Below are 16133 nucleotides of genomic sequence, written 5' to 3'. Positions count from 1 at the left end.
TCTAGACTAGTGATGGTGAGGCACTGACATACAACAACCAGTGTTGCCAGATATTGCGAGAAATAAGCAGCCAGGTCTATGAAAACAAGCCATTTGAAAATAGCAGATCTACAAGCTATGCGACGCGTTGTGAGCTTGTAGATCTGCTACTTTCAAAACAAACCTTGAAAAAAAGGGAACATTTCAACACACAGGTACAGGGCTCACAACATACTTTTATATGGGGGTCTGTGGACATTGACAAATAGGGGCCTACATTAATTTGGGGGTCCTTGACAAGAGAATGTTTGAAAACCATTGTTTTAAACAACATTTAGGAAGCAAGCCCAAAATAAGAAACAAGCCAAGAAAAAACGCAACCCGCAACTACCAATATTTACAAGCAACTTTACAGAAAAACAAGCCCAAAGTCGCTTACAATAAGCAGACATGGCAACACTCACAGCGGCACAGGCAATGAATATTTTACCCTGTAATGTAGTACTGTGTTTTACACTTAGGCTATTCCTAAGTTTCTCAACCAGTGGTCCACCGACCAGTAGTGGTCCATGGCGATACTTGCATAGTGGTCCATGGAGAAATTATTATAAATGTTTAAACATGTATATATTATGCAGTGGTCCACCGGCCGACCCACTGACACACCCAGCCATTAGACCATTTTAATATAGGATAGGATAATGATATAGGACAGGGGTCTTCAATGTGTTTCAGGCCAAGGACCCCTTAGCTTAAAGAGAGAGAGATGGAGCAGGGACCCCCACTACATAATGTTGTGTAAAATTGTGTTACAGATTGAATAGATTGAACTCCATAGATGTGAGAGTTGTTGTGTAAATTCATGTTTTTGTTTGTTTGGTGGCCCCCCTGTAGTAACTCTGAGGACCCCATGGGGGTCCCGGACCGCCTGTTGAAGAACCGTGATATAGGATATGGTAATATTAGGATACAGTAGACCATGGGCTATTTGAGAACAGACGATCTACAAGCTCACAACGGGTCACATTACGATTCGCTGGGAGCTTAGCTTGAAAGCTTGTAGATCTGAGCTTGTACATCTGCTATTTTGGAACCGGTTTGACATTTATTTTTTGAAAGATTGTGCAAACAATTTCAAAAACATTTTGAAAACAAATCAACTCCTCTCTTATATGGAGGGGTGCCTGGCTTTTCAGAGTCTTTGCAGAGGGATCTCACCTCAATTTTCAGCAAAACGAGTTAACATAATTCAATCCCGGAACGCATCTGTGTCATTTTAGATTTCAGCTATAGCCATTTTCTTATAGTTTTGCTATTAAAAAAATAGCAGATATACAAGCTCATAGCGCGGCACCGAGTGCCACGCTATGAGCTTGAAGATCTGCTATTTTTTTTTTTTAATCATGAAAATGTGTGCAAATCTTTGAATATATACATTTTAAATATCCCTGGAACAAAATAATTTGAGATGAGGGTCCGCGGCCAAATACGTATAATTTTGGGTGGTCCTTGACATGAAAGAGTTTGAGAACCACTGATATTATAGCAGCATACGGTTTTCAGAAAACTGAAAACAAGACATTTGTAGATGCGTTCCCAAATTGAATGGGTTAAAGGTAGTGTAATAATAATGTAAGCCTTGCCTAGCCATGAGGCCCACAGGGCAGGACAGCAGGCGGCTTGATGTACAAGTAAGTGTGTAAGTAAGTACATTTTACTTGTATAGCACTTTTCACAGAGAGAACTCACAAAGCGCTTTACATACAACAGCAATGAAAACAGCAAGAACCATTCAAATGATAAGAAACGGAACAAAAACACAATGCATCTCAGAGAAAAGCAAACGGCAGACACATTCACACCTGGAGGAGAAGCTCAATGACATTACCCAAAGGCATGTTGAAACAGTAGCCTGACAGTAGTGTTTTAGCTGATTCTTAAAAATATCCACAGACGCTGCAACTCTCAGGCCACGAGGAAGGGCATTCCAGGGCATTTTAGATTTATTTGGCTATCCAAAAATAGCAGATCTACAAGCTCATAGCGCGCGTGCCGCGCTATGGGCTTGTAGATCTGCTATTTTTGTAAAACAAATAGTGAAAACGTGCGCAAATCCTTGAATATATATATATTTTAAAGCGAACATTTGTAACTCACATTTTTCCTTCTGGGTAGTCCATATCATTTTGGGGGTCCTTCACATGAAAATGTTTGAGAACCACTGATATTATAGCAACTTGAGTTTATTTTCATTTTTTAACTGTCAGGATTTTGAAGACATTTGTAGAATCCCCCAGAAGGAAAGATCTGAGTTACAAATGTTTGCTTTAAAAAAATATATATATATTCAACGTTTTTCACTCATTTTCACGATTTTTCAAAAATAGTCTACAAGCACATAGCGCGGCACTCGGTGGCGCGCTATGTGCTTGTATATCTGCTATATTTGAATAGCCAAAGACATCAAAAATGACACACAGATGTGTTCCCGGTCTTTATGGGTTAACCTGGTAGGAGGAATGACCAATAGATCCTGGTCAGCTGACCTCAGGGTCCTGCTGGGTACATATGGTTCAAGCAGGTCAGTTAGATATTCAAGGTCCCTGGCCATATCAGAGCTCTAAAAGTGAGCACCAGGACCTTGAACTGAACTCTAAAAATGACAGGAAGCCAGTGCAAAGTAGCCTGGTTCCAGACGAATCTGCTATTGCAAAAGAAAATTGCCCTTGGCAGATTAGGTCTGGCCCCCCTCCGAAGTTGTGAGGGACCAATCAGGGCGCCCTGGACATGACCCCCCATGCAACACTTGATGCTCAGTGCCAAGCAGGGAGGCTCCCATTTTTATAGTCAATGGGCCTCATGCAGCAATAAGTTCCTAATGTTTCCTCTTACATTTCTTCCTAAGTGAATTCCTAAGAGAAGTTGAGTTAGATTCATGAAACGTTCTTAAAAGGCAGAATTGTTCGTAACTATGTTCTTGATGATGATGAATCCAAATCCTCGTAACTTGAAGGGGTGTGCCAGTTCATCCTAATTACCATAGGGAGCCTCCCCACCAATCCCCATATAAGGCATGACTGCATGGCTCTGCCTGCAGTCACACCTGTGTGTGATTGCTGCACACAGAAATCACAGGAAATCACACACAGAAATAAAATTGAGAGAATGAAGTAAAGAACACCTAAACTATAAGTCTACAGATGGTGGAACACCAGACTCCAAACATAAAAATAAATAAATTAATAGTTCTGTGGAGGTACTTCTGAAGTGAACAGCAAATTATTTTATTTAATTAATGAATGTATTTTATTATTTCTCTCACATTAATCAACATATCACCACTAGACATCAATGTACATTTGCTGAAATTTGCTGTTAAAAATGTTATCCATATTTCATGTTCAGGAGTAGCGTTAGTAGTGGATATAAAACATTTTATTACTGAAAGCTGGTGGGTAGATATGGAGGGTCTTTAAGGTAGCAGCTGCTTGGTATGTAATGGGGTGGAAATAGGGGTGTGGTGGGTGATATGGTGGTGCAAGGAGGGGTGTAGGGGGCTGTGTGGGGGGGATGGGGATGGGTAAGACGGGTGGGTATAGGGGGGCTTTCAGGTAGGAAGGGGACTGTAAAATGGGGGTGTGGCGAATGTCGGGGATATGGGGGTGGGGGTATGGGGGGGCAATGAGGGTGGGTTGGGTGGGGGGTTATGGGGTTATGGGGTAGGTATGGGGCTTGGGCTTCAACTCAACCGGGTTTGTTTGGGTTAGATTGTAATTTCAGACCCGTCTCAAACATTTTCATGTCAAGGACCCCCAAATTGACATACATTTGGCTGCAGACCCCCACCTGAAAATATTTTCTGCCAGGGAAAATGTTTCAAGATTTATCAAAATGTCTCGAAAATAGCCAATCTACAAGCTCAAAATGGCCAGTAAAGGGACGTGTTGTGAGCTTGTAGATCGGCTATCTTCAAACAAAGTATAAAATAGGGTTAAAGTGATTAAACTGTTCTACGTTTGCTGTGGACCCCCTGAAACTCCCTGAAGGACCCCTGGGGGTCCCCAGACCACACTTTGAGAACCACTGCTCTAAAGATATGATAAAAATATTATTGTAATTTAAATCCTATATTATACAACTGTAGAATTGAAAAAACTTCGAGAATTAATTCTTTTTGCACAAATATGTCACACTTAAGAACTCAAAGGCCAGCTTAAGAGTGCTCATCAGTGTGTGTAGATTCTGTTCTTACCTGAGAACAGATCATAGCTAAGAAAACATTGGAGTATACCAAAATCTTCTTAAAAACCTCTTAAATGGGTCTAAGAAAAAAAATCCTTTTAAGAAAGTGTGCGTAGATTCTGTTCTTACCTAAGAACAGACCACAGCTAAGAAAACATTGGAGTATACCAAAATCTTCTTAAAAACTTCTTAAGTGGGTTTAAAAAGAAATTTCCTCTTAAGTGCCGTTGCTGAATGAGGCCCATTGTTATCAGGTGTTAAGTAACTAAGTACATTTACTCAAGTACTGTACTTTACTTTACTGGAGTATTTCCCATTTTCAATACTTTTTACTTTTACCCTACATCTCCGAGGAAAACATTGTACTCCACTACACATATTTGAAAACTTTAATTACTAGTTACTTTGCAGATATAAATTATTACATTATAAAACATAGGCCTACATTAACCACTTTAGCCCTATTTTAAAATAGCCATAACTTTCATCCAATCAGGGGAGAGAAACCCTCAAAGATAATTGATCAGCTTGTGTAACAATTCCAATTTTGTTTGTTTCATCACTTCCAATGCCCCTTGTTTTTCCTGTAGGCTACCCTGTATGGTTCTCTCTCCTGATTGGGTGAAATTGGTATGCCGTGCTGAAAATGTATTTTATGTTAACTAAAGAGCTGGAGAGACCCCTTTTATGGAACAAACCCCCTATGATTACTCTGGAAATACAGAGATATTTAACACAACAAAAGGAAATGGCACATGATGCACTAATCATTATCATTGGTTTGTGATGGATATGAAGCCTAGGCTATACTGTAGGCCTAGCACTGACTACAGTGGGCTACACTGTATGTCAAGTGGTTCTCAAAGTGGGGTCCGGGGACCTCCAAGGGTCCTTGAGGTGGTTCCTTGAGGGGGTTGAAATTAAGTTGATGTAGCATCAAAATCAGTCTAACCGCTTTAATCTTATTTCATCAGCTATTTGAAAATAGCCGATTCAAAACTTTGAAAATTCTCTACACAACCTTTCCAGATGGGGGTCTGTGGCAAATACATCTCAATAAGAAAATGTTTAAGAACCACTGACTGGACTAACAGTAGGTTGTGGTTCTCAAACATTTCCTTACTGTTTTATACATAAGACAGTGGTGGAAAAAGTGCTCACATTTTCTAAGTATCAATACTGCAATGTAGAAGTATGTAGTAAAAGTCTGTAATTCAACATTTTAAAAATGCAAAAGTATTGGTATCAAAATGTACTTAAAGTACCAAAAGTAGAAACTATAGCTACTTATTATGCAGAATTCACAAGTTTTCAAATGTATAAAAATATATATTTGAAAATAGCAGATCTACAAGCTCACAATGCGTCACATCATGACGCATTGTGAGCTTGTAGATCTGCTATTTTCAAATGGCCAAAATGTATATAAGGCTGAAGGGGTTAATATATGTTTTGTAATAATAATCAAAATCTACAAAGTAAACTAGTAACTAAAGTTTTCAAATAAATGCAGTAAAAAGTAGCCTACAATATGGATCCGAGATGTAGCGGAGTAGAAGTAAAAATATTGTAAATACTCAAGTAAAGTACACATAATTCAAAATTGTACTTATATTACAGTACTTATATTAGTAAAGCACTCAAGTAAATGTACTTAGTTACTTTCCACCACAGACACAGGCTATAGATGGAAACTATATAGCGCCTCCTCCGTATTATTAATGACGTGTACATGCTGTCATCACCGTCCAGTTCCACTGGCAGTCAGATACTACAGTAAACCTATAGCTCTGGTCCATAGCGTTAGAAGGAGTTCTCCTTAACGCTATGTTACTTTCCAGCCGTTTCCCGCACAGCCCCGGTAGCGCACAGTGCGCAGCCTCTCGTCTGTAGTAAAAAATAAAACATACGCTTTCACTACTCACCAAAACAAAGACGGTTTTAAGATGGTGAAAGCCTACTGTTCTTAGTGGCAACACTTGGAGCCACCCACCTCACGTCTAACATACGCTTTTTGTCCAGAAAAGAAAATATTTCACCGGAAGGAAAAATATGGTCAATTCACCTGTTTCCTATAGGCTGTGTGTTTTCCACTTCCTGTCGATTTGATTTAATGAAATCCAATGAAACTGCTCAGATGACCAATGATATCCAATGAAATTGACAGGAAGTGGAAAACACACAGCCTAGGAAACAGGTGAATAGACAAATTCCATTAACCAGATCTGTAGGGGACGCAGTGGAGTGACTAAAACATGTTTTCCTTACGGTCAAATATTGTCTTTTCTGGACAAGACATGTATTTTAGACGTGAGGTGGGGTGCTCAGCGTGTTGCCACTAAGGAAAGTAGGCTTTCACCATCTTTAACCCGTCTTTGTTTTGGTGAGTAGCGAAAGAGTATTTTTTATTTTGACTACAGACGAGAGGCTGCGCTACCGGGGGTGTGCGAGCAACGACTGGCAAGTAACATAGGGTTAAGGAGAACTCCTTCTAACGCTATGGACCAGTCCACTCCAGAGCTAACCTATAGAGCGTGCCAACGTGTCGTCATCACGGTTTCAGTGACCCCCTAAAACATAATCATCAGGTATTATGGTTATACTAGGAGGAAGATTTTTTTCAAAAAAGTGTACAGAAATTGTTAAAATTATGTTTTTATGTGGACACACCTCCAGTTCATTAAGTATACTCTCACCTTAGCACCTCCACCACCACCTTAGCACCACCCACCTGTCCAAGTCCCTCCTCCTCCTCATGCCCACACCTGTTGTGTTATGATAATGAGGGGGAGGGTATGTTTTTACTATGTCACTAAAGCGCTGTTTCTCTATTGGCACGTTTGACCCTCAAGGTTTCAGCCTCCAGGTAGAAACTCAAAATAGTCAGAGAAGACATAAAACACCATACAAACACCACCAGGGGGCTTAATGAAGTTCTATCAACCTCATAGACACATGAAACACAGAAAAAGTGCAAAACCATGTCAACCTGGTTTTTACCCCTCAAAGATGTCCGCCGCTACCAAAAGACACTTGTTGACGCCCCCTTCAGGATAGCAGCTTATATCTTAGTTTTTAAAGCAGTGTTTTCCTGTTGCACATAATAATAATACAGGACTTTAGCTTTAGGAGCACAGGAAGACAGAGAGACCAGAGGAATGAATGCATTCCAGCCTGTGGTGTGACCGTGTGTAATTATGATGGATGGACGCTCTCTAGGACGCAGGGCTGTAGAAAAAAAAGGCGTGGAGTGGAGCAGTCGTGTGTAAAGTAACTAAGTACATGTACTCAAGTACTGTACTTAAGTACAATTTTGAGGTATTTTTACTTTACTGGAGTATTTCCAATCTTCAGTACTTTTACTTCTACTCCACTAATATTGTACTTTTACTCCACTACATTTATTTGAAAACTAAAGTTACGAGTTACTTTGTAGATGTTATTATTATTACAAAACATACATTAACCACTTCAGCGCTATATACGTTTAGGCCATTTTAAAATAGCAGTTAGCAGATCTACAAGCTCACAATGCGTTGCGATGCAATGCGTTGTGAGCTTGTAGATCTGCTATTTTCAAAAGATTTGTATACATTTTATACTTTTGAAGACATGTGAAACGGGACATTCTGCATGATGAGATACTTTTACTTTTGGTAAGCTACTTTAAGCACATTTTGATAACAGTACTTTTGTGCTTTTACTCAAGTAAATTTAGAATTCCAGACTTTGACTTGTAATAGAGTAACATCGCAGTATTGATACATTTATTTAAGTAAAAAAAAGGTGAATACTTTTTCCAACACTGGAGTGGAGGCACGCACGCACGACGCACGGACGCACACACGCACGCACGCACGCGCACGCACACACACACACACACACACACACACACACACACACACACACACACACACACACACACTAACACACGCACGCACGCATGCACGCACGCACGCACGCACACACACACACACACACACACACACACACACACACACACACACACACACACACACACACACACACACACGGCGCGGGGCGGCGATGAATGGGAAGACATTACGTAACATAAGCCCATCCGACACTGTCCCCACCCTCCCGTTACTCAGGCTGCAGGCATTACAATATTTATTACTTCAACAATCCTCTTCAATATCACGAAACACTCACTCCTCTGGAAACACACGGCAGGCAGAGAAACGATCAGCGCACATTAGGTTATATTCTATAGCCTATAGGCTTACTGTAGGCTACATTGTGGCTTATAGCTCTTATATGAATGGTGATCGACACATAGTGTCCAATATAATGTATGCATGGATACATGTGATGTGATGGCTCGCATCCTCCGTGGATCAAAGGCCCTGCGGTGATGAGATGATGATTGTCTCCTATCATCATGATCATCAGCAGATATTACATCCAAAACGTTTATTATAGAAACGTAAAAGAAAAAAACCGATCGATATGTAAAAATATAATAGCAACAGTTTATGTATTTTGTTCGTTGACAGGCCGATTCACGCTGCCGGGCCAAATCGCCGGTACAAAAAGACACATTACATTAGCCTAGGATGTAAAACACATCAAATATGACATCAAATAGAATAGGACTCTTACCTACCTTATTTAGAGGGCAGAATCTGTCCTAAATGTCCGAGCGTGACTCTGATAAACGGTGTAAAAAGAGGATCATGGTTTGAATGAATAGGCGGAGGAGAAGAGACTGAGGATTCCGTTCTGTTCTGTTCTATCTGTGCGTGAGGAGAGAGGGAGAGAGGAGCGTGCGCGAGGAGAGAGAGGAGCGTGCGCGAAGAGCGTGCGTGAGGAGAGAGAGAGGAGCGGCTGGACACCGCTGTAAGAGAGGAGGGATAGCCGTGGATCACATGACGCTCGTCCGTCAAGAGCGTCATGGCTGAACCTCGACCTGGTTTTTGCACTCTGTCCATTTACGGCCTGTACATCTACATAAACGTTCTGATTTCAAATATGAAGTGCTTATCTTATGGCAACGGATGTTACAACTATGGACGGTTCCTCAAAAGTACGCTTGCGTTATGTATTGTTTAATAAACATAATTTTTATTTTATTGATGGCCATTTTCTCCGATTTTCTCCATAGTTTCAATGACGTGAGCGTATCGGTTGGGAGGTGTATTGCACTCCTGATACACTAAATGGCCACCGATCGGATTGCATTGGAATGCATTTTATTGAACAATACGGAAGATACGGGCACTTTTGAGGACCCGTACATAATTGTACCATCCGTGGTCATTGGTTAATCACTTTATATTTGAAATATGAACGGTTATGTCTTATGTAGATGAAAGGAGTGGAGATGTGCAAAAAATAGCTAGAAGTGTGGTCATGACTGTCATGATATGACAGTCATGTTTCAGGGCTAGAGGAGGGACTGCCGTTTGACGGACGTCCCTTCTAAACCAATCGGCGAACGACCTGCTGCCCTTGTTCCGGGTCTTCTAGCCAATGAGCGTCGCTGTAGGCAACCACACCCACCCATTGTACTGAGGCATTCTTGTAGTTCTGAATGATCAGTTCTGCATCATGTAATGCTAATGTAACCAGTGGTGGGAAGTAACTAAGTACATTACTCAAGTACTGTACTACAATTTTGAGGTAGTTTTACTTAACTTAAGTATTGCCAAATTTCAATATGTTTTACTTCTACTCTAGGCAAATATGTTTTTATTTGCCTCTCTCCATTACAATTATTTGAAAACGTTAGTGAATAGTTACTTTGTAGATTTGAATTATTATTACAAAACATACATCACTTCAGCCCTATTTTATAGCCGATCTACAAGCTCACAACGCGTCGCATCGTGACACGTTGTGACTTTGTAGATCTGCTATTTTCAAACATATTTTAATACATTTTATATGGTGAAACGGGACATTCTGCATCATGAGGATTTTTACTTTTGGTACTTTAAGTATATTTTAATGCCAATATTTTGTACTTTTACTCAAGTATATTTTGATTACCTGACTTTTACATGTAATGAGTTTATACATTATTTTTGTATACATTATTTTTTGATACTTTAAACTTCTACTCCGCTGCACATCTTAGAGGCAAATATTGGACTTTTTGTTTTTTACTCAATTATTTGACAGCTTAAGTTGCAAGTTACTGGATCCCTGTGAAGTTTAGGATAGATTTTATTTCTTTTTAAAGCCTTGAATGGTCTATCACCTTCCTATTTATCGGATTGCCTGCAGAAGTATGTCCCAGGCCGCCCCCTCAGGTCACTCGGTGCTGGACTGCTGACGGAGCTATCGACAAATGGCAAGACACATGGTGCTCCTTTGGTAGCTATGCACCAAGGATTTGGAACTTACTCCCTCTGCATGTCAGACAGGCGACCTCGTTGATGGCTTTAAGAGGCAGCTTAAAACCCACTTCTATGACCTTGCTTTTAACTGATCTACTTTTAACTGCCCCCCCCCCCCCTTGTAATTTCACTGCTTCAATGTTACTTGTGACTAGTTTTTAACTTATTGATTTGTTAACCTGTATTTTCAACTTGAATGTAAAGTACTTTGAACAACATTTATGTCTGAAAGGTGCTCTAAAGATAGTAGATGTAATATTAATATTAAAACAAATTCGTTTTTTGTTCAAAGGTTAAAGCTCTATATTCTGATAGTAATCATTGCTATAGAGTGTTTGTTCAGTAAAAGGTGGGTCGCCAATCATCAGCAAATCAGGAGAGTACTCCCCCAGAGTTAGTGTCCAAGTGTCCTTGAGCAAGACGCTGAACCCCTAATTGCTTCCGATGAGCAGCTTGGTGCCTTGCATGGTTTCCTCTGCCATCGATGTATGAATGTGTGTGTGAATGGGTGAATGTAATGCACAATCTATGTAAAGCGCTTTGGACAAAAGCGCTATATATAAATGCACCATTTACAATTTATCAGCTTCATTTTCATAGTGTTGCAGTTCCAATTGTGTCTGCTCATTTCTTTGTGTCATAACTTCCAATTTCACTTGTTTAATCTGTATCCTGTGCGAATTCTCTCTGAACAAACACTCTAATAGCAACGAGTACTATCAGAATATGGAGCTATTTAACACTTATTTTAACATTATTTTTTAAAATAATAATCACTTATCCTTTAACCACTTAACACCTCTAGTCGTAGAGACTCAGACTTGAGGTACAACTGTACTTTGAACGTTTTCTTCCAACTACACCAAATCTCTTCGCCACAAATAGCCGATCTGCAAGCTCACAGCGCGTTGTGAGCTTGTAGATCGGCAATTGTTTGACAAATGTTCCACCCAGAATAGGCATGCTCCTGAGGTTCAAGTGGTTAAGTAAAAAAATAAATAGTAGTTCTATCACTGCATGTAAGTCAGTTCCATGATGTAACTCCTATGAGACCAATTCCTCCAAATGACACAGGCTATTTCAGTAGAGACTACACTATGTGTTGCATAAGAGTGTTGACATGCTGTGAAGTCTCAAGGTTTTTAATTTCAGGCTATATTATCAAGGGTAGAGACCCTTGACATTTTCTTTTAATTATAATTATAATGTATTGATTATCATTTTGGTTGCATATGCCTACACAGCCTCATAGCTCCCTCCCTCCCGGTGGGGGCTCCTCACTGGCAGGAAAAAACAGCAGTGACAAGAAGCAGTGGATGAATTAATTGGCTTCACAACTTAATTGGAAGAAAAAAAAAATGTTAAAAAGAAAAAAGAAATGCTATTCTAAACTAAAAACACATTGATTGATTGAATAATTTATTAACAAGATTGCTAACAGTACAGGTAGTACAGTCGAAGGTTATGCTAGAAGGATAACACAAAAAGCCCCAGGGAGCTTGTTTCCATTGTGGTCCATTGTACTCAGTTCATCAGTAATACATAATGTACGATACGATACATAGGCCTACTGGTAGAAAACTCAACATAAAAAGGTATATTTACATAGAAAGGAGGGGTAATTCTGTACCTAAGACATACAATGAAAGAACAGTTTGAACAAGAGATATGTATAGCCTACACCCCGTTGCTTGGATACGGAGTAAACACTGCTGTTATCTGGCATCCAGTGCTGTAAAATACTCTAAAGTCGCCTCCCGGACAACAGCGCAGAGGAGCATGTCTGTGTATCAAATGAGACACCTATATCCTAAAACCAGGGGTTCTCAACATGTGGGCTGGGGCCCACTGGTGGGCCATGAGGACATAGCAAGTGGGCCCCCCACATAATTGGCAAAAACACCACATTTTCACTGATAGTATAACATGCATGAATAATGTAGAAACAAGTAAATAAATAAATTAAGTAATGGTATTTTTTAATTGTGATACCAATCAAGTATCGTCGCTGTCCGGCATAAACCAGCTAACTCAATTTTGACGCTTTTGCATTTTTTTTCATAAATCAGGGCCATTGAACACCCTTTACGTCTGTGTGTTGGTAAAAAAAATATTGAACCAATGAAAAGCATTAAAAAGCGCTTCTGACAAAACCAGCTAACTCCATTGGATCCTCAAACTTTCAGCAAAACCAGCTAACTCCACCGGAGTTAGCTGGTTGAGGCAATGTAGGGTTCAGTGTCTTGCCCAAGGACACTACATGTGGACAGGAGGAGCCGAGATTCGAACCGCCTGTATCCTGTGTGAGTTCTCTCTCCCGACTGGATAACATTGTTATCCCGACCTGAACATAGATGTTCTGTTGACTAAACAAGCTCACAAGGGCACAAGCAACATTGAACACTTTAAAAAAAATCTTGGAAAAAAAGAAAAACATATTTTCAGATGAGGATCTGTGACCAGATACAAATGAACTTGGGGGTCCTTGACATGGAAATGTTTGAGAGCCACTGCAGTGGCTGTTTGTTTATCAAATGAAACAGTCATTCTCTGTAGACAGCTGTGAGGCCTTTGAGCTCCCTGGCTTGGACACTGGAGTACAACAACGTGTCTTTGTTTGGAGTCAAAGACTGTATTGTGTGGTGATTCCATCCAGTCCCACTGGTCAACAGCAGCACACACTGACAGATGGACTGCTGGGTGTGTCCTGGTGACTTGATGAAGATAAAACGTCTAGGTCTGTGTTCATATTTACATCTTAACTACAGGTTAACTACAGGTTAACTACAGGTTACCTACAGGTTAACTACAGGTTAACTACAGTCTTCTAGGTCTGTGTTCATGTTTACATGTTAACTACAGGTTAACTAAAGGTTAAGTATAGGTTAACTACATGTTAACTACAGGTTAACTACAGGTTAACTACATTCTTCTAGGTCTGTGTTCATGTTCACATGTTAACTACAGGTTAACTACAGTCTTCTAGGTCTGTGTTCATGTTTACATGTTAACTACATGTTAACTACAGTCTTCTAGGTCTGTGTTCATGTTTACATGTTAACTACATGTTAACTACAGTCTTCTAGGTCTGTGTTCATGTTTACATGTTAACTACAGTCTTCTAGGTCTGTGTTCATGTTTACATGTTAACTACAGTCTTCTAGGTCTGTGTTCATGTTTACATGTTAACTACAGGCTAACTACCTGTCTTCTAGGCCTGTGTTCATGTTTACATGTTAACTTACAAGTTCACTACAGGTTAACTACATGTTAACTACAGCCTTCTAGGTCTGTCTTCATGTTAACTACAGATTAACTACAGTTTTCTACAGTTCTACAGTTGCAGGGTGGAAAATATACGATTCTTTTCCTTCAGCAGCCGCTGCTTCTAAATGTCTGCGCTTTGCGGCGATAGTTCAGTCTTCTTTCACTTTCCCCCTGCCGTTTGATGCCCCCCCCAAGGTTGGTGCCCTGTGCTTCAGCACCTAAACCCCTTCCGTTAAGCCTGCACTGGGCTCAAGTAGGTGTTTTGTATAAAGTATAGTTTTGGACCGCAACGGAGGCGTGCCGTCTAAAGCGAACTTGAGCCACGAGAGGCACCACATGATCCATCATGGCTTTCCAATTCCCTGTACCACTGCCATTCCATCCATGAGAGTTACCTTCTTAGTTTACAGGGGATAACCATCACTGCTAGTATTCTGTGGTTGCTGATCTGTAGGTCTGCGTTCATGTTCACAGGTTAGCTACAGGTCAATCTCTCTTTCTCCCTCTCTCTGTCTCTCTGTGTGTGTGTGTGTGTGTGTGTGTGTGTGTGTGTGTGTGTGTGTGTGTGTGTGTGTGTGTGTGTGTGTGTGTGTGTGTGTGTGTGTGTGTGTGTGTGTGTGTGTCTCTCTCTCTCTCTCTCTCTCTCTCTCTCTCTCTCTCTCTCTCTCTCTCTCTCTCTCCCTCTGTATGTGTCTGTCTCTATGTCTCTCCCTCCCTCCGTGTCTCTCCCTCCCTCTCTCTGTGTCTCTCTGTGTCTCTCTCTCTCTCTCTCTCTTTCTCCCCCCACAACATGGTCGAGGCAGATGGCCGCCCACCCGAGAGCCTGGCTCTGCCAGTTTAAGGGGGAGTTTTTCGTTGCCACTGGCGCAAAGATTGCTTGCTCAGCATGGGACAATGTCGGCTCTTTGCTCTACATGTAAAGTGTCAACTAGTTGTGATTCTGCACTATAATAAAGTCAAAATTAATTGCGTTGTGAGCTTGTAGCTGGGCTATTTTCGATGATTGTTGACACCGCTGTACGCAGTGGTGTACAGTAACTAAGTACATTTACTTAAGTACTGTACTTAAGTACAATTTTGAAGTATTTGTGCTTTAGGCCTACTTGAGTATTTCCAATTTCCAATCCTTTTACTCCACTGCAATTATTTGACAACTTTAGTTAGTTACTTTGTAGATTTTTATTATTATTACAAAAAAAACATACATTTCACTTCAGCCCTATACATTTCGGGCCATTTGAAAATAGCCAATCTACAAGCTCACAAGATGCGACGCATTGTGAGCTTGTAGATAGGCTATTTTCAAAAGATTTTTATACATTTGAAAACTTGAAATGGGACATTCTGCATAATGAGTACTTTTACTTGGTACTTGAAGTACATTTTGATACCAATACCTTTGTACTTTTACTCAAGTACATTTTGAATTCCGGTCCTTTACTTGTATCAGAGTATTTACAGTACATTGCAGTATTGATACTTTTACTTAAGTAAAACAATTGAGTACTTTTTCCACCACTGGTGGTTGTACGATAATGAATTGGGCTTTCAGGCTAATGGCTCAACGATCACATCACATCACATCACAGTTTGGCCTTGCAGCAGCTGACAATGACAGGTTGTGTGCCGCATGGAGTGACTGCAACATGCCACTGTATGTGACTGAATGTACACAGTACATACCATACATACGCACATTCTATACATGTGTGTGTATGTGGAAAAGCCCACAGCAGCCTACTGTACATTGTGCTTTTCTTTGAAGGACTGGAGGACTATTGTTTATCCTGTTTCCCTCTCACAGTGATTCATGAGTGATGCTTTATCTGTGTTGAATGAGAGAACGTTTCTCTGCATTGTAAAAAAGAGGTAAAGGGTGGGGTATAGGCCTACATATTGATTCATTAAACCAAGAGATGCCTTCGTAACAACTTACAAAAAACAAACAGAAGTCACAGTGTGGGAGAGCCATGCCACACATGAAACTCACATGACAAACTCAAAACACTGAATATTACAGTGACTGTATATGGTTTGATTTGTCAATCAATCAATCAATTGATCGATCAATCAATCAATCAATCAATCAATCAATCAATCAATCAATCAATCAATCAATCAATCAATCAATCAATCAATCAATCAATCAAGTATGTGATCCAGTGTGGATCTCAGACTTCATGTGGCTAGTCTATGTAAACGTTTTCATGTCAAGGACCCCCATATTAAATATGTATTTGGCCGCGGACCAACATCTGAAAGTATTTTGTGCCAAGATTTGTG

The 16133-nt window shown here is 40.3% G+C and overlaps 2 protein-coding genes across 2 annotated transcripts in view; both read right to left on the bottom strand.

Moving 5' to 3' along the window:
• The window catches only part of paqr7b (progestin and adipoQ receptor family member VII, b), a 19280-nt gene extending 10307 nt beyond the window's left edge, over positions 1–8973 (bottom strand). Inside the window, exon 1 of the mRNA XM_084053164.1 lies at positions 8849–8973. The gene's annotated coding sequence lies outside the window, so the exon portion shown is untranslated. The remainder of the gene's footprint in view (positions 1–8848) is intronic.
• Positions 1–16133, bottom strand: part of LOC311042422 (NACHT, LRR and PYD domains-containing protein 3-like) — a 447659-nt gene that overhangs the window by 150726 nt on the left and 280800 nt on the right. The window lies entirely within an intron of this gene.

Source organism: Gymnoscopelus microlampas (genome assembly GCF_963454915.1).
Source record: "Gymnoscopelus microlampas genome assembly, chromosome: 3".
Classification (NCBI taxonomy): domain Eukaryota; kingdom Metazoa; phylum Chordata; class Actinopteri; order Myctophiformes; family Myctophidae; genus Gymnoscopelus; species Gymnoscopelus microlampas.
Note: the sequence above shows the minus strand (reverse complement) of the source record. Positions and strands in the feature narration are given on the sequence as shown.